Here is a 20094-nt window from a genome sequence, read left to right as displayed (position 1 = left end):
TAGTGGATGTGTTAAATTTGAATGCAACGACGGGTAGGATTGTATACGAAAAACGATTCTGAACGGAGATGATTTGTCAGTCAATGATAATTAGTTGGATATATTATATTATTACCTATATTTAAATTGTAATATATCGTTATTTTACGCGATTTCGTAAAAAATTATATTTCATACGCACATAAAATGTTTTCTATATTGACAATGGATTTATTTTTTTACTGTTACTTGAAGGAAAACTTATGGATAACCTAGTATATCCAACCTTAAGTATAAATCACAAAGATTTTATGAATTTTCAACTTCAAAATTCTTTGCAAATTTTCGTGATTTTGATATATTTTCTAAACATGAACTTTAAATGCTTATAAACAATAATTGTGACTAACGATTTTTGATTTATTTTTTTACTACGATAAGTCTCAATTATCTATAAGTAGCTTAAAAAATGTCAAAATATTTTGAAAATTTAATCGCAAAATAGATAACGCTAATATAAACGTTTGTTGAAAATTTCAAGTATTTACAATGATTCGTTTTTGACTTGCAGCAAAATCAAAAAATCGATTTTGTCTTTTCAAAGAGGGGCTGAAGTCAAAAACGAAGCATTATTACTACTCCAAAAAGTGATGACGGACACAAAAATAATACAAACATCGTTGTAAAATCAATACATTCATCACTCCGTTCAGAATCTAAAAATATTAATTTGTATTATTCGTCAAAATTAACTTGTAAAATCATATTTTATGGTTTTTATGAAGTAAAAATATCAGGTTAAATGAAACATGTGCAAGTTAAAAATTATAAATTAGAATCATTTTCGTAATAGAGTAGTCAAGGATCAAGACACTTACTTGTGTTAACTTCGGGCATAAAATATGAACAATTCGTTTATAATATCAAAAATCTTTATTAAATGAACAACAACTACACCCAATAGCTAAGTAAAAACAACCGTCAATTATGTCAAAAGGCCGTCCGGCGAACGGCACACAACCAACTAGTTTTACTCTGAGGCGATCGGGCATCGGCCGACGGATGTCGTCCCCACTACCGCCCTCTGTCGGTGCATACATTTAATAATTTTGAGTGTTTTATAAGCAGTTTAAAATTGGAATTTGTCAAAATTATCATATAAAAACATGTATTATAGTGTATTCAAAATACCAGGTTAAATGAAACACGTGAAAGACAATAATGGTAAATTTCTTAAACTATTGTTCAACCTTCTAAACATGAACTTAATATTTGAGTGTTTTATAAATGTTTTATAATGATCATTTAAATATTATAGTAAAAACAAAATATATTTATAGCATAGGTAAAATTTAAGAATAAACAATACAAGCTAAAGTTGTTTACTATTATTTTATTCAGATATTTAACAAATCTCAATTGTTTCACAGCTATTAATTTAGTGTCAATTATATTCAATAACCATTGCATAAATCCAATATTATTATCAGTATCTTCTAGTCCATTTTCAACCTAGGATGTTGATACTCTCCTTAGTGGTAGAAATGTGAATTCGTGTCTCAGCATGCCTTGATTGATCTGATATACTGCCATCTGAAAAAATGTAGTAAGTTAATAACGTATAACCGTTGGAGAATAAGTTGAGAATACAGTGTTTTACAGGCAGTTCAAAGTATGAATTTGTAATATCAGTCAATATTATCATATAAAAAACATGTTTTATAGTGTTTATGAAGTATCAGCTTAAATGACAAATATGGATGTTAGTAATGGTAAATAAGAATCATTTACTTAATCTAATTGTCTAGGTTTCATGACACTAACTTGATAATTGAGATTTTTATGAGCAGCTAAAAATATGAATTTGTAATATGAGTCAAAATTATGATATATAAGCACGTTTTATAGTGTTTATTATCAAGTAATGAGCCTAAATGAAATATATGGAAGTTAATAATGGTAAATAAGAACCATTTACTTAATATAATGGTTAGGGTTTTATGACACTAACTTTTTGTAACACTACTATTAATTGAATATCAATTACATCCAATACCCATTACACGCACGTTGCATAAAACCATTAATATTAGCAGTACCTTCTATTCCATTTTCAACGGAAAATGTTGTAACTTTCCCAAGTGATAGAAATGTTAATTCATGTCTCAGCATGCCTCCAGTGATCTGCAGTACTGCCATCTAAAACACAAATAGTCAGTTAAATACGTATAATGGTTAAAGAAATAATTATAATGCTTAGCAATAAAACAGATAGTACAAATCTACCAGAATGTTTTGTTGAGTTTTAATGTAAAACAAAATATAAGTAAAGAATACACTTGTACATTAACATAAAATTGCTGCTTTTCAATATTAAAATAATAAGAGTTTGTAATACTTGTATAACGTATACAATAAGAATCATTGTCATAATTTAGTAGTCAAGGTTTCTAGACACTAACATGAGAATTGAGTGTTTTATAAACAGTTAAAAATATGACTTTGTAATATTTGTTAAAATTACCATGTAAAATCATGTTTTATTGTGTTTATGAAGTATCAGCTTAAATGTAATATTTGAATGTCAATTATTGAAAGTTAGAATCATTTGCTTATAATCTAATGATCAGAGTTTCATGACACTGACTCTTTGTTACACTACTATTAATTTAATATCAATTAAATTCAATACCCATTACGCGCACGTTGCACAAAACCATTATTATTAGCAGTACTGTCTAGTCCATTTTCAACGTAGGATGTTGATGTTTTGCATAGTGGTAGAAATGTGAATTCATGTCTCAGCATGTATTGAGTGATCTGCTGTACTGCCATCTAAAAATAAAAAATAGTCAGTTAAATATTATGTATAGTGGTTGGAGAATAACTTGAGAATACAGTGTTTTACAAGCAGTTCAAAGTATGACTTTGTAATATTTGTTTAAATTACCATGTAAAATCATGTCAAAATTATGATATTAAATCATTTTTTATTGTGTTTGTGAAGTATCAGCTTAAATGTAATATTTGAATGTCAATTATTGAAAATTAGAATCATTTGCTTATAATCTAATGGTCAGGGTTTCATGACACTGACTTTTTGTTACACTACTATTAATTTAATATCAATTAAATTCAATACCCATTACACGCACGTTGCACAAAACCCTTGTTATTAGCAGTATCGTCTAGTACATTTTCAACGTAGGATATTGATATTTAGCATAGTGGTAGAAATGTGAATTCATGTCTCGGCATGTATTGAATGATCTGCTGTACTGCCATCTAAAAAAAAAATAGTAAGTTAAATATGTATAATGGTTGGAGGATAAAATGTCGCTACTAGACACCGTAAGGAGGACAACAATTTTTATATAACAACTAGTACGTGGACAACACTGAAAAATTTTTTTAAATGGAAACAATCAAAACATAAACTAACAGACAAACTTCATTTTTATTACAAAATTCTTGAAAACAATTTACAGTTGAAACTCAAATACAAATACGAATGTAAAACTGCAAAATGATAGGAAATATAGACATAATATTATATAACAGACGATAAGAAATAATAATTATGATAAGCCATAAAAGATAGTACCTACAAATATACCAGAATGTTTTGTAGAATATAAAATGTACCTATTATAAGTGTGACTATTTGTACAACCGAAAATTTGCTCCTTTTCAATACGAAAAAAGTGGGTATCGCTCCGGTGTATAGTAGAGATGGTGAGTAGGTCACTGGTCACTATAATGGATGTGTTAAATTTGAATGCAACGACGGGTAGGATTGTATACGAAAAACGATTCTGAACGGAGATGATTTGTCAGTCAATGATAATTAGTTGGATATATTATATTATTACCTATATTTAAATTGTAATATATCGTTATTTTACGCGATTTCGTAAAAAATTATATTTCATACGCACATAAAATGTTTTCTATATTGACAATGGATTTATTTTTTTACTGTTACTTGAAGGAAAACTTATGGATAACCTAGTATATCCAACCTTAAGTATAAATCACAAAGATTTTATGAATTTTCAACTTCAAAATTCTTTGCAAATTTTCGTGATTTTGATATATTTTCTAAACATATGAACTTTAAATGCTTATAAACAATAATTGTGACTAACGATTTTTGATTTATTTTTTACTACGATAAGTCTCAATTATCTATAAGTAGCTTAAAAAATGTCAAAATATTTTGAAAATTTAATCGCAAATAGATAACGCTAATATAAACGTTTGTTGAAATTTCAAGTATTTACAATGATTCGTTTTTGACTTGCAGCAAAATCAAAAAATCGATTTTGTCTTTTCAAAGAGGGGCTGAAGTCAAAAACGAAGCATTATTACTACTCCAAAAAGTGATGACGGACACAAAAATAATACAAACATCGTTGTAAAATCAATACATTCATCACTCCGTTCAGAATCTAAAAATATTAATTTGTATTATTCGTCAAATTAACTTGTAAAATCATATTTTTATGGTTTTTATGAAGTAAAAATATCAGGTTAAATGAAACATGTGCAAGTTAAAAATTATAAATTAGAATCATTTTCGTAATAGAGTAGTCAAGGATCAAGACACTTACTTGTGTTAACTTCGGGCATAAAATATGAACAATTCGTTTATAATATCAAAAATCTTTATTAAATGAACAACAACTACACCCAATAGCTAAGTAAAAACAACCGTCAATTATGTCAAAAGGCCGTCCGGCGAACGGCACACAACCAACTAGTTTTACTCTGAGGCGATCGGGCATCGGCCGACGGATGTCGTCCCCACTACCGCCCTCTGTCGGTGCATACATTTAATAATTTTGAGTGTTTTATAAGCAGTTTAAAATTGGAATTTGTCAAAATTATCATATAAAAACATGTATTATAGTGTATTCAAAATACCAGGTTAAATGAAACACGTGAAAGACAATAATGGTAAATTTCTTAAACTATTGTTCAACCTTCTAAACATGAACTTAATATTTGAGTGTTTTATAAATGTTTTATAATGATCATTTAAATATTATAGTAAAAACAAAATATATTTATAGCATAGGTAAAATTTAAGAATAAACAATACAAGCTAAAGTTGTTTACTATTATTTTATTCAGATATTTAACAAATCTCAATTGTTTCACAGCTATTAATTTAGTGTCAATTATATTCAATAACCATTGCATAAATCCAATATTATTATCAGTATCTTCTAGTCCATTTTCAACCTAGGATGTTGATACTCTCCTTAGTGGTAGAAATGTGAATTCGTGTCTCAGCATGCCTTGATTGATCTGATATACTGCCATCTGAAAAAATGTAGTAAGTTTAATAACGTATAACCGTTGGAGAATAAGTTGAGAATACAGTGTTTTACAGGCAGTTCAAAGTATGAATTTGTAATATCAGTCAATATTATCATATAAAAAACATGTTTTATAGTGTTTATGAAGTATCAGCTTAAATGACAAATATGGATGTTAGTAATGGTAAATAAGAATCATTTACTTAATCTAATTGTCTAGGTTTCATGACACTAACTTGATAATTGAGATTTTTATGAGCAGCTAAAAATATGAATTTGTAATATGAGTCAAAATTATGATATATAAGCACGTTTTATAGTGTTTATTATCAAGTATGAGCCTAAATGAAATATGGAAGTTAATAATGGTAAATAAGAACCATTTACTTAATATAATGGTTAGGGTTTTATGACACTAACTTTTTGTAACACTACTATTAATTGAATATCAATTACATCCCAATACCCATTACACGCACGTTGCATAAAACCATTAATATTAGCAGTACCTTCTATTCCATTTTCAACGGAAAATGTTGTAACTTTCCCAAGTGATAGAAATGTTAATTCATGTCTCAGCATGCCTCCAGTGATCTGCAGTACTGCCATCTAAAAACACAAATAGTCAGTTAAATACGTATAATGGTTAAGAAATAATTATAATGCTTAGCAATAAAACAGATAGTACAAATCTACCAGAATGTTTTGTTGAGTTTTAATGTAAAACAAAATATAAGTAAAGAATACACTTGTACATTAACATAAAATTGCTGCTTTTCAATATTAAAATAATAAGAGTTTGTATTACTTGTATAACGTATACAATAAGAATCATTGTCATAATTTAGTAGTCAAGGTTCTAGACACTAACATGAGAATTGAGTGTTTTATAAACAGTTAAAAATATGACTTTGTAATATTTGTTAAAATTACCATGTAAAATCATGTTTTATTGTGTTTATGAAAGTATCAGCTTAAATGTAATATTTGAATGTCAATTATTGAAAGTTAGAATCATTTTGCTTATAATCTAATGATCAGAGTTTCATGACACTGACTCTTTGTTACACTACTATTAATTTAATATCAATTAAATTCAATACCCATTACGCGCACGTTGCACAAAACCATTATTATTAGCAGTACTGTCTAGTCCATTTTCAACGTAGGATGTTGATGTTTTGCATAGTGGTAGAAATGTGAATTCATGTCTCAGCATGTATTGAGTGATCTGCTGTACTGCCATCTAAAAATAAAAAATAGTCAGTTAAATATTATGTATAGTGGTTGGAGAATAACTTGAGAATACAGTGTTTTACAAGCAGTTCAAAGTATGACTTTGTAATATTTGTTTAAATTACCATGTAAAATCATGTCAAAATTATGATATTAAATCATTTTTTATTGTGTTTGTGAAGTATCAGCTTAAATGTAATATTTGAATGTCAATTATTGAAAATTAGAATCATTTGCTTATAATCTAATGGTCAGGGTTTCATGACACTGACTTTTTGTTACACTACTATTAATTTAATATCAATTAAATTCAATACCCCATTACACGCACGTTGCACAAAACCCTTGTTATTAGCAGTATCGTCTAGTACATTTTCAACGTAGGATATTGATATTTAGCATAGTGGTAGAAATGTGAATTCATGTCTCGGCATGTATTGAATGATCTGCTGTACTGCCATCTAAAAAAAAAATAGTAAGTTAAATATGTATAATGGTTGGAGGATAAAATGTCGCTACTAGACACCGTAAGGAGGACAACAATTTTTATATAACAACTAGTACGTGGACAACACTGAAAAAATTTTTAAATGGAAACAATCAAAACATAAACTAACAGACAAACTTCATTTTATTACAAAATTCTTGAAAACAATTTACAGTTGAAACTCAAATACAAATACGAATGTAAAACTGCAAAATGATAGGAAATATAGACATAATATTATATAACAGACGATAAGAAATAATAATTATGATAAGCCATAAAAGATAGTACCTACAAATATACCAGAATGTTTTGTAGAATATAAAATGTACCTATTATAAGTGTGACTATTTGTACAACCGAAAATTTGCTCCTTTTCAATACGAAAAAAGTGGGTATCGCTCCGGTGTATAGTAGAGATGGTGAGTAGGTCACTGGTCACTATAATGGATGTGTTAAATTTGAATGCAACGACGGGTAGGATTGTATACGAAAAACGATTCTGAACGGAGATGATTTGTCAGTCAATGATAATTAGTTGGATATATTATATTATTACCTATATTTAAATTGTAATATATCGTTATTTTACGCGATTTCGTAAAAAATTATATTTCATACGCACATAAAATGTTTTCTATATTGACAATGGATTTATTTTTTTACTGTTACTTGAAGGAAAACTTATGGATAACCTAGTATATCCAACCTTAAGTATAAATCACAAAGATTTTATGAATTTTCAACTTCAAAATTCTTTGCAAATTTTCGTGATTTTGATATATTTTCTAAACATATGAACTTTAAATGCTTATAAACAATAATTGTGACTAACGATTTTTGATTTATTTTTTACTACGATAAGTCTCAATTATCTATAAGTAGCTTAAAAAAATGTCAAAATATTTTGAAAATTTAATCGCAAATAGATAACGCTAATATAAACGTTTGTTGAAAATTTCAAGTATTTACAATGATTCGTTTTTGACTTGCAGCAAAATCAAAAAATCGATTTTGTCTTTTCAAAGAGGGGCTGAAGTCAAAAACGAAGCATTATTACTACTCCCAAAAAGTGATGACGGACACAAAAATAATACAAACATCGTTGTAAAATCAATACATTCATCACTCCGTTCAGAATCTAAAAATATTAATTTGTATTATTCGTCAAAATTAACTTGTAAAATCATATTTTATGGTTTTTATGAAGTAAAAATATCAGGTTAAATGAAACATGTGCAAGTTAAAAATTATAAATTAGAATCATTTTCGTAATCGAGTAGTCAAGGATCAAGACACTTACTTGTGTTAACTTCGGGCATAAAATATGAACAATTCGTTTATAATATCAAAAATCTTTATTAAATGAACAACAACTACACCCAATAGCTAAGTAAAAACAACCGTCAATTATGTCAAAAGGCCGTCCGGCGGATGTCGTCCCCACTACCGCCCTCTGTCGGTGCATACATTTAATAATTTTGAGTGTTTTTTTAAGCAGTTTAAAATTGGAATTTGTCAAAATTATCATATAAAAACATGTATTATAGTGTATTCAAAATACCAGGTTAAATGAAACACGTGAAAGACAATAATGGTAAATTTCTTAAACTATTGTTCAAACCTTCTAAACATTAACTTAATATTTGAGTGTTTTATAAATGTTTTATAATGATCATTTAAATATTATAGTAAAAACAAAATATATTTATAGCATAGGTAAAATTTAAGAATAAACAATACAAGCTAAAGTTGTTTACTATTATTTTATTCAGATATTTAACAAATCTCAATTGTTTCACAGCTATTAATTTAGTGTCAATTATATTCAATAACCATTGCATAAATCCAATATTATTATCAGTATCTTCTAGTCCATTTTCAACCTAGGATGTTGAAACTCTCCTTAGTGGTAGAAATGTGAATTCGTGTCTCAGCATGCCTTGATTGATCTGATATACTGCCATCTGAAAAAATGTAGTAAGTTAATAACGTATAACCGTTGGAGAATAAGTTGAGAATACAGTGTTTTACAGGCAGTTCAAAGTATGAATTTGTAATATCAGTCAATATTATCATATAAAAAACATGTTTTATAGTGTTTATGAAGTATCAGCTTAAATGACAAATATGGATGTTAGTAATGGTAAATAAGAATCATTTACTTAATCTAATTGTCTAGGTTTCATGACACTAACTTGATAATTGAGATTTTTATGAGCAGCTAAAAATATGAATTTGTAATATGAGTCAAAATTATGATATATAAGCACGTTTTATAGTGTTTATTATCAAGTATGAGCCTAAATGAAATATATGGAAGTTAATAATGGTAAATAAGAACCATTTACTTAATATAATGGTTAGGGTTTTATGACACTAACTTTTTGTAACACTACTATTAATTGAATATCAATTACATCCAATACCCATTACACGCACGTTGCATAAAACCATTAATATTAGCAGTACCTTCTATTCCATTTTCAACGGAAAATGTTGTAACTTTCCCAAGTGATAGAAATGTTAATTCATGTCTCAGCATGCCTCCAGTGATCTGCAGTACTGCCATCTAAAACACAAATAGTCAGTTAAATACGTATAATGGTTAAAGAAATAATTATAATGCTTAGCAATAAAACAGATAGTACAAATCTACCAGAATGTTTTGTTGAGTTTTAATGTAAAACAAAATATAAGTAAAGAATACACTTGTACATTAACATAAAATTGCTGCTTTTCAATATTAAAATAATAAGAGTTTGTAATACTTGTATAACGTATACAATAAGAATCATTGTCATAATTTAGTAGTCAAGGTTTCTAGACACTAACATGAGAATTGAGTGTTTTATAAACAGTTAAAAATATGACTTTGTAATATTTGTTAAAATTACCATGTAAAATCATGTTTTATTGTGTTTATGAATTATCTGTTTAAATAAAATGTATGCAAGTTAATAATGGTAAATTAGAATCGTTTTCCTAATATAGTGGTCCATATTTCAATAGATTAACTTGAGAATTGTGGGTTTTAAAAGCAGTTAAAAACATAAATATTTAATATTTGTCAAAATTATCATATAAAATCATGTTTTATAGTGTTTATGAATTATCTGTTTAAATGAAATGTATGCAAGTTAATAATAATAAATTATAATCATTTTATTAATATAGTGGTCCAGGTTTCAAGAGATTAACTTGAGAATTGTGTGTTTTATAAGCAGTTCAAAAAATAAATATATATTATTCGTCAAAAATATCATATAAAATCATGTTTTATAGTTTTTATGAAGTACCTGCTTAAATCAAATGTATGCAAGTTAATAATAATAAATTAGAATCATTTTCTTAATATAGAGGTCCATGTTTCAAGAGATTAACTTGAGAATTGTGTGTTTTATAAACAGTTAAAAAAATGATTTTTTAATATTCGTCAAAATTATCATACAAAATCATGTTTTATAGTGTTTATGAAGAATCAGCTTACATAATATCTATAGAAGTTAATAATAATAAATTATAATCATTTTATTAATATAGTGGTCCAGGTTTCAAGAGATTAACTTGAGAATTGAGTGTTTTATAAACAGTTAAAAAAATGAATTTTTAATATTCGTCAAAATTATCATATAAAATCATGTTTTATAGTGTTTATGAAAAATCTGATTAAATCAAATGTATGCAAGTTAATAATAATAAATTATAATCATTTTATTAATATAGTGGTCCAGGTTTCAAGAGATTAACTTGAGAATTGTGGGTTTTAAAAACAGTTCAAAAAATAAATATATATTATTCGTCAAAATTATCATATAAAATCATGTCTTATAGTGTTTATGAAGCATCAGCTTAAATGAAATGTATGCAAATTAATAATGGTAAATTAGAATCATTTTCTTAATATAGTGGTCCAGGTTTCAAGAGATTAACTTGAGAATTGTGTGTTTTATAAGCAGTTCAAAAAATAAATATATATTATTCGTCAAAATTATCATATAAAATCATGTTTTATAGTGTTTATGAAAAATCTGCTTACATAATATCTATAGAAGTTAATAATAGTAAATTAGAATCATTTTCTTAATATAGTGGTCCAGGTTTCAAGAGATTAACTTGAGAATTGTGTGTTTTATAAGCAGTTCAAAAAATAAATATATATTATTCGTCAAAATTATCATATAAAATCATGTTTTATAGTGTTTTATGAAAAATCTGCTTAAATCAAATGTATGCAAGTTAATAATAATAAATTAGAATCATTTTATTAATATAGTGGTCCAGGTTTCAAGAGATTAACTTGAGAATTGTGTGTTTTATAAGCAGTTCAAAAAATAAATATATATTATTCGTCAAAATTATCATATAAAATCATGTTTTATAGTGTTTATAAAAAATCTGCTTAAATCAAATGTATGCAAGTTAATAATAATAAATTATAATCATTTTATTAATATAGTGGTCCAGGTTTCAAGAGATTAACTTGAGAATTGTGTGTTTTATAAGCAGTTCAAAAAATAAATATATATTATTCGTCAAAAATATCATATAAAATCATGTTTTATAGTTTTTATGAAGTACCTGCTTAAATCAAATGTATGCAAGTTAATAATAATAAATTAGAATCATTTTCTTAATATAGAGGTCCAGGTTTCAAGAGATTAACTTGAGAATTGTGTGTTTTATAAACAGTTAAAAAAAATGATTTTTTAATATTCGTCAAAATTATCATACAAAATCATGTTTTATAGTGTTTATGAAGAATCAGCTTACATAATATCTATAGAAGTTAATAATAATAAATTATAATCATTTTATTAATATAGTGGTCCAGGTTTCAAGAGATTAACTTGAGAATTGAGTGTTTTATAAACAGTTAAAAAAATGAATTTTTAATATTCGTCAAAATTATCATATAAAATCATGTTTTATAGTGTTTATGAAAAATCTGCTTAAATCAAATGTATGCAAGTTAATAATAATAAATTAGAATCATTTTCTTAATATAATGGTCCAGGTTTCAAGAGATTAACTTGAGAATTGTGTGTTTTATAAGCAGTTCAAAAAATAAATATATATTATTCGTCAAAATTATCATATAAAATCATGTTTTATAGTGTTTATGAAAAATCTGCTTAAATCAAATGTATGCAAGTTAATAATAAAAAATTATAATCATTTTATTAATATAGTAGTCCAGGTTTCAAGAGATTAACTTGAGAATTGAGTGTTTTATAAACAGTTAAAAAAATGAATTTTTAATATTCGTCAAAATTATCATATAAAATCATGTTTTATAGCGTTATTGAAGTATCAGCTTAAATGAAATGTATGCTAGTTAATAATGGTAAATTAGAATAATTTTCTTAATCTAATGGTCTGACTTTCATGACACTAACTTGAGAATTCACTGTTTTATAAGCAGTTAAAAATATGAATTTTAAATACGAGTCAAAATTAATCGTATAAAAACATGTTTTATAGTGTTTATGAAGAATCAGCTTACATAATATCTATAGAAGTTAATAATAATAAATTATAATCATTTTATTAATATAGTGGTCCAGGTTTCAAGAGATTAACTTGAGAATTGTGTGTTTTATAAGCAGTTCAAAAAATAAATATATATTATTCGTCAAAATTATTATATAAAATCATGTTTTATAGCGTTATTGAAGTATCAGGTTAAATGAAATGTATGCTAGTTAATAATGGTAAATTAGAATAATTTTCTTAATCTAATGGTCTGACTTTCATGACACTAACTTGAGAATTCACTGTTTTATAAGCAGTTAAAAATATGAATTTAAAATACGAGTCAAAATAATCATATAAAAACATGTTTTATAGTGTTTATGAAGTATCAGCTTATATGATATATATGGAAGTTGGTAATGGTAAATAAGAATCATATACTTAATCTAATGGTCTGGATTTCATGACACTAACTTTTTGTTACACTAATATTAATTGACTATCAATTATATTCAATATCCATTACTCGTACTATGCATAAAACTATTATTATTATCAGGATCGTCCAGTCCATTTTCAACGTAGGATGTTGAAACTTTCCCATGTGGTAGAAATGGTAATTCATGTTTCAATATGTCCTGAGTATATCTGGTGTACAGCCATCTAAAAAAAAATAGTAAGTTAAATATGTATAATGGTTGGAGGACAAAATGTCACTACTAGATACCATAAGGAGAACGACAATTTTTATATAACAACTAGTACGTGGACAACACTGATTAATTCAGAAAAGGAAACTATCAAAACATAAACTAACAGACAAACTTCATTTTTATACAAAATACATGAAAGGAATTTACAATTGAAACTTAAATACAAAAACGAATGTAGAACTGCAAAACATAGATAACAGATGATAATAAATAATAATTATGATAAGCCATAAAAGATAGTACAAATCTACCAGAATGTTTTGTTGAGTTTTAATGTAAAACAAAATATAAGTAAAGAATACACTTGTACATTAACATAAAATTGCTGCTTTTCAATATTAAAATAATAAGAGTTTGTAATACTTGTATATAACGTATACAATAAGAATCATTGTCATAATTTAGTAGTCAAGGTTTCTAGACACTAACATGAGAATTGAGTGTTTTATAAACAGTTAAAAATATGACTTTGTAATATTTGTTAAAATTACCATGTAAAATCATGTTTTATTGTGTTTATGAATTATCTGTTTAAATAAAATGTATGCAAGTTAATAATGGTAAATTAGAATCGTTTTCCTAATATAGTGGTCCATATTTCAATAGATTAACTTGAGAATTGTGGGTTTTAAAAGCAGTTAAAAACATAAATATTTAATATTTGTCAAAATTATCATATAAAATCATGTTTTATAGTGTTTATGAATTATCTGTTTAAATGAAATGTATGCAAGTTAATAATAATAAATTATAATCATTTTATTAATATAGTGGTCCAGGTTTCAAGAGATTAACTTGAGAATTGTGTGTTTTATAAGCAGTTCAAAAAATAAATATATATTATTCGTCAAAAATATCATATAAAATCATGTTTTATAGTTTTTATGAAGTACCTGCTTAAATCAAATGTATGCAAGTTAATAATAATAAATTAGAATCATTTTCTTAATATAGAGGTCCATGTTTCAAGAGATTAACTTGAGAATTGTGTGTTTTATAAACAGTTAAAAAAATGATTTTTTAATATTCGTCAAAATTATCATACAAAATCATGTTTTATAGTGTTTATGAAGAATCAGCTTACATAATATCTATAGAAGTTAATAATAATAAATTATAATCATTTTATTAATATAGTGGTCCAGGTTTCAAGAGATTAACTTGAGAATTGAGTGTTTTATAAACAGTTAAAAAAATGAATTTTTAATATTCGTCAAAATTATCATATAAAATCATGTTTTATAGTGTTTATGAAAAATCTGATTAAATCAAATGTATGCAAGTTAATAATAATAAATTATAATCATTTTATTAATATAGTGGTCCAGGTTTCAAGAGATTAACTTGAGAATTGTGGGTTTTAAAAACAGTTCAAAAAATAAATATATATTATTCGTCAAAATTATCATATAAAATCATGTCTTATAGTGTTTATGAAGCATCAGCTTAAATGAAATGTATGCAAATTAATAATGGTAAATTAGAATCATTTTCTTAATATAGTGGTCCAGGTTTCAAGAGATTAACTTGAGAATTGTGTGTTTTATAAGCAGTTCAAAAAATAAATATATATTATTCGTCAAAATTATCATATAAAATCATGTTTTATAGTGTTTATGAAAAATCTGCTTACATAATATCTATAGAAGTTAATAATAGTAAATTAGAATCATTTTCTTAATATAGTGGTCCAGGTTTCAAGAGATTAACTTGAGAATTGTGTGTTTAATAAGCAGTTCAAAAAATAAATATATATTATTCGTCAAAATTATCATATAAAATCATGTTTTATAGTGTTTATGAAAAATCTGCTTAAATCAAATGTATGCAAGTTAATAATAATAAATTAGAATCATTTTATTAATATAGTGGTCCAGGTTTCAAGAGATTAACTTGAGAATTGTGTGTTTTATAAGCAGTTCAAAAAATAAATATATATTATTCGTCAAAATTATCATATAAAATCATGTTTTATAGTGTTTATGAAAAATCTGCTTAAATCAAATGTATGCAAGTTAATAATAATAAATTATAATCATTTTATTAATATAGTGGTCCAGGTTTCAAGAGATTAACTTGAGAATTGTGTGTTTTATAAGCAGTTCAAAAAATAAATATATATTATTCGTCAAAAATATCATATAAAATCATGTTTTATAGTTTTTATGAAGTACCTGCTTAAATCAAATGTATGCAAATTAATAATAATAAATTAGAATCATTTTCTTAATATAGAGGTCCAGGTTTCAAGAGATTAACTTGAGAATTGTGTGTTTTATAAACAGTTAAAAAAAATGATTTTTTAATATTCGTCAAAATTATCATACAAAATCATGTTTTATAGTGTTTATGAAGAATCAGCTTACATAATATCTATAGAAGTTAATAATAATAAATTATAATCATTTTATTAATATAGTGGTCCAGGTTTCAAGAGATTAACTTGAGAATTGAGTGTTTTATAAACAGTTAAAAAAATGAATTTTTAATATTCGTCAAAATTATCATATAAAATCATGTTTTATAGTGTTTATGAAAAATCTGCTTAAATCAAATGTATGCAAGTTAATAATAATAAATTAGAATCATTTTCTTAATATAATGGTCCAGGTTTCAAGAGATTAACTTGAGAATTGTGTGTTTTATAAGCAGTTCAAAAAATAAATATATATTATTCGTCAAAATTATCATATAAAATCATGTTTTATAGTGTTTATGAAAAATCTGCTTAAATCAAATGTATGCAAGTTAATAATAAAAAATTATAATCATTTTATTAATATAGTAGTCCAGGTTTCAAGAGATTAACTTGAGAATTGAGTGTTTTATAAACAGTTAAAAAAATGAATTTTTAATATTCGTCAAAATTATCATATAAAATCATGTTTTATAGCGTTATTGAAGTATCAGCTTAAATGAAATGTATGCTAGTTAATAATGGTAAATTAGAATAATTTTCTTAATCTAATGGTCTGACTTTCATGACACTAACTTGAGAATTCACTGTTTTATAAGCAGTTAAAAATATGAATTTTAAATACGAGTCAAAATAATCGTATAAAAACATGTTTTATAGTGTTTATGAAGAATCAGCTTACATAATATCTATAGAAGTTAATAATAATAAATTATAATCATTTTATTAATATAGTGGTCCAGGTTTCAAGAGATTAACTTGAGAATTGTGTGTTTTATAAGCAGTTCAAAAAATAAATATATATTATTCGTCAAAATTATCATATAAAATCATGTTTTATAGCGTTATTGAAGTATCAGGTTAAATGAAATGTATGCTAGTTAATAATGGTAAATTAGAATAATTTTCTTAATCTAATGGTCTGACTTTCATGACACTAACTTGAGAATTCACTGTTTTATAAGCAGTTAAAAATATGAATTTAAAATACGAGTCAAAATAATCATATAAAAACATGTTTTATAGTGTTTATGAAGTATCAGCTTATATGATATATATGGAAGTTGGTAATGGTAAATAAGAATCATATACTTAATCTAATGGTCTGGATTTCATGACACTAACTTTTTGTTACACTAATATTAATTGACTATCAATTATATTCAATATCCATTACTCGTACTATGCATAAAACTATTATTATTATCAGGATCGTCCAGTCCATTTTCAACGTAGGATGTTGAAACTTTCCCATGTGGTAGAAATGGTAATTCATGTTTCAATATGTCCTGAGTATATCTGGTGTACAGCCATCTAAAAAAAAATAGTAAGTTAAATATGTATAATGGTTGGAGGACAAAATGTCACTACTAGATACCATAAGGAGAACGACAATTTTTATATAACAACTAGTACGTGGACAACACTGATTAATTCAGAAAAGGAAACTATCAAAACATAAACTAACAGACAAACTTCATTTTTATACAAAATACATGAAAGGAATTTACAATTGAAACTTAAATACAAAAACGAATGTAGAACTGCAAAACATAGATAACAGATGATAATAAATAATAATTATGATAAGCCATAAAAGATAGTACAAATGTACCAGAATGGTTTGTAGAAGGAATTCAAATGTATTATGAGTGTAACTAAAGAATACATTTGTACAACTGAAAATCGCTCCTTTTCAATACGAAAAAATGTTAAGTTGTATTATTCGTCAAAATTAACTTATAAAATCATATTTTATAGTTTTTATGAAGTAAAAATATCAGGTAAAATGAAAAAAATGAAAGTTAAAAATTATAAATTAGAATCATTTTCTTGATCTAGTAGTCAAGGATCAAGACAGTTACTTGTGTTAACTTCGGGCATAAAATATGAACAATTCGTTTATAATATCAAAAATCTTAATTAATAAATAACGAGTAGACTCAAAATCTAAGTAAATACAACGACCCGTTACGATACACAGCAGTACGGTGAACGCCACACAACTATCTAGTTTCTTTCTGAGGCGATTCGGCCGACGGATGTCGTCCCTACTACGGCGACGCTCACGCCCTCTGTTGGTGTATACATTTAATTTTTGACTGTTTTATAAGCAGATTAAAATAGGTATTCATAATATTTCTAAAACTTATCATATAAACTCATGTCTTATAGAGTATATGAAGTATCTGCTTAAATGAAATGTATGCAAGTTAATAATGGTAAATTAGAATCATTTTCCTAATATAGTGTCCAGGTTTCAAGAGATGAACTTGAGAATTGTGTGTTTTATAAGCAGTTAAAAACATAAATATTTAATATTCATCAAAATTATCATATAAAATCATGTTTTATAGTGTTTATGAATTATCTGTTTAAATAAAATGTATGCAAGTTAATTATGGTAAATTAGAATCATTTTCTTAATCTAATGGTCTGGGTTTCATTAAACTACCTTAAGAATTCAGTGTTTTTTAAGCAGTTAAAAACATAAATATTTAATATTTGTCAAAATTATCATAAAATATCATGTTTTATAGTGTTTATGAAGTATCTGTTTAAATCAAATGTATGCTAGTTAATAATTGTAAATTTAAATAATTTACCTAATTTTATGGTCAAGGATTCATTTGAATAACTTTAAGATAGAATGCTATTAATTTTTTATCAATTACAGCCAATAACAACACCACGTACATTGCATAAAATCTTTATAATCAGTATCTTTTAGTTCTTTTCAACATTGGATGTTCATACTTTCCCAAAGTTTTATGAATATGAATAAATCTCTCAGCATTCTTTGCTCATCTGCTGTATTGCCATCTAAAAAAATTTAATAAGTTAATATATATAATAATTGGAAAATTTGTCGATAACTCAGTGCTTTTTAAGCAGCTAAAAACTTGAAAATTTAATATTTGTCAAAATTATCATATAAAATCATGTTTTATAGAGTATATGAAGTATCTGCTTAAATGAAATGTATGCAAGTTAATAATGGTAAATTAGAATCATTTTCCTAATATAGTGGTACAGGTTTCAAGAGATGAACTTGAGAATTGTGTGTTTTATAAGCAGATAAAAACATAAATATTTAATATTCGTCAAAATTATCATATAAAATCATGTTTTATAGAGTATATGAAGTACCTGGTGAAATGACATGTATGCAATGTAATAATGGTAAATTAGAATCGTTTTCCTAATATAGTGGTCCATATTTCAAGAGATTAACTTGAGAATTGTGGGTTTTAAAAGCAGTTAAAAACATAAATATTTAATATTTGTCAAAATTATCATATAAAATCATGTTTTATAGTGTTTATGAATTATCTGTTTAAATGAAATGTATGCAAGTTAATAATAATAAATTATAATCATTTTATTAATATAGTGGTCCAGGTTTCAAGAGATTAACTTGAGAATTGTGTGTTTTATAAGCAGTTCAAAAAATAAATATATATTATTCGTCAAAAATATCATATAAAATCATGTTTTATAGTTTTTATGAAGTACCTGCTTAAATCAAATGTATGCAAGTTAATAATAATAAATTAGAATCATTTTCTTAATATAGAGGTCCAGGTTTCAAGAGATTAACTTGAGAATTGTGTGTTTTATAAACAGTTAAAAAAATGATTTTTTAATATTCGTCAAAATTATCATACAAAATCATGTTTTATAGTGTTTATGAAGAATCAGCTTACATAATATCTATAGAAGTTAATAATAATAAATTATAATCATTTTATTAATATAGTGGTCCAGGTTTCAAGAGATTAACTTGAGAATTGAGTGTTTTATAAACAGTTAAAAAAATGAATTTTTAATATTCGTCAAAATTATCATATAAAATCATGTTTTATAGTGTTTATGAAAAATCTGATTAAATCAAATGTATGCAAGTTAATAATAATAAATTATAATCATTTTATTAATATAGTGGTCCAGGTTTCAAGAGATTAACTTGAGAATTGTGTGTTTTATAAACAGTTCAAAAAATAAATATATATTATTCGTCAAAATTATCATATAAAATCATGTCTTATAGTGTTTATGAAGCATCAGCTTAAATGAAATGTATGCAAATTAATAATGGTAAATTAGAATCATTTTCTTAATATAGTGGTCCAGGTTTCAAGAGATTAACTTGAGAATTGTGTGTTTTATAAGCAGTTCAAAAAATAAATATATATTATTCGTCAAAATTATCATATAAAATCATGTTTTATAGTGTTTATGAAAAATCTGCTTACATAATATCTATAGAAGTTAATAATAGTAAATTAGAATCATTTTCTTAATATAGTGGTCCAGGTTTCAAGAGATTAACTTGAGAATTGTGTGTTTTATAAGCAGTTCAAAAAATAAATATATATTATTCGTCAAAATTATCATATAAAATCATGTTTTATAGTGTTTATGAAAAATCTGCTTAAATCAAATGTATGCAAGTTAATAATA

The 20094-nt window shown here is 25.3% G+C and overlaps 1 long non-coding RNA gene across 5 annotated transcripts in view; it reads right to left on the bottom strand.

Annotated features, from left to right (window-relative positions):
- Positions 1–1356: 1356 nt before the first annotated feature.
- The window catches only part of LOC132931576 (uncharacterized), a 29757-nt gene continuing 11019 nt past the window's right edge, over positions 1357–20094 (bottom strand). For 2 of the 5 annotated variants that reach the window (XR_009662751.1, XR_009662753.1), the window contains exons 4-12: positions 8863–8912; positions 6871–7000; positions 6407–6549; positions 5813–5912; positions 4593–5307; positions 3122–3264; positions 2672–2814; positions 2079–2178; positions 1357–1572 (exon numbers count right to left, since the gene is read on the bottom strand). This is a non-coding gene — a long non-coding RNA (uncharacterized LOC132931576). Of the gene's footprint in view, positions 1573–2078; positions 2179–2671; positions 2815–3121; positions 3265–4592; positions 5308–5812; positions 5913–6406; positions 6550–6870; positions 7001–8786; positions 8994–9498; positions 9599–13033; positions 13165–16813; positions 16945–18236; positions 18454–20094 lie in introns of all 5 variants that reach the window. The other 3 variants (XR_009662750.1, XR_009662749.1, XR_009662752.1) reach the window with 3 other exon arrangements.

The sequence above is a fragment of the Rhopalosiphum padi genome, unplaced genomic scaffold (genome assembly GCF_020882245.1).
Source record: "Rhopalosiphum padi isolate XX-2018 unplaced genomic scaffold, ASM2088224v1 scaffold8, whole genome shotgun sequence".
In the NCBI taxonomy this organism is placed as follows: Eukaryota; Metazoa; Arthropoda; class Insecta; order Hemiptera; family Aphididae; genus Rhopalosiphum; species Rhopalosiphum padi.
Note: the sequence above shows the minus strand (reverse complement) of the source record. Positions and strands in the feature narration are given on the sequence as shown.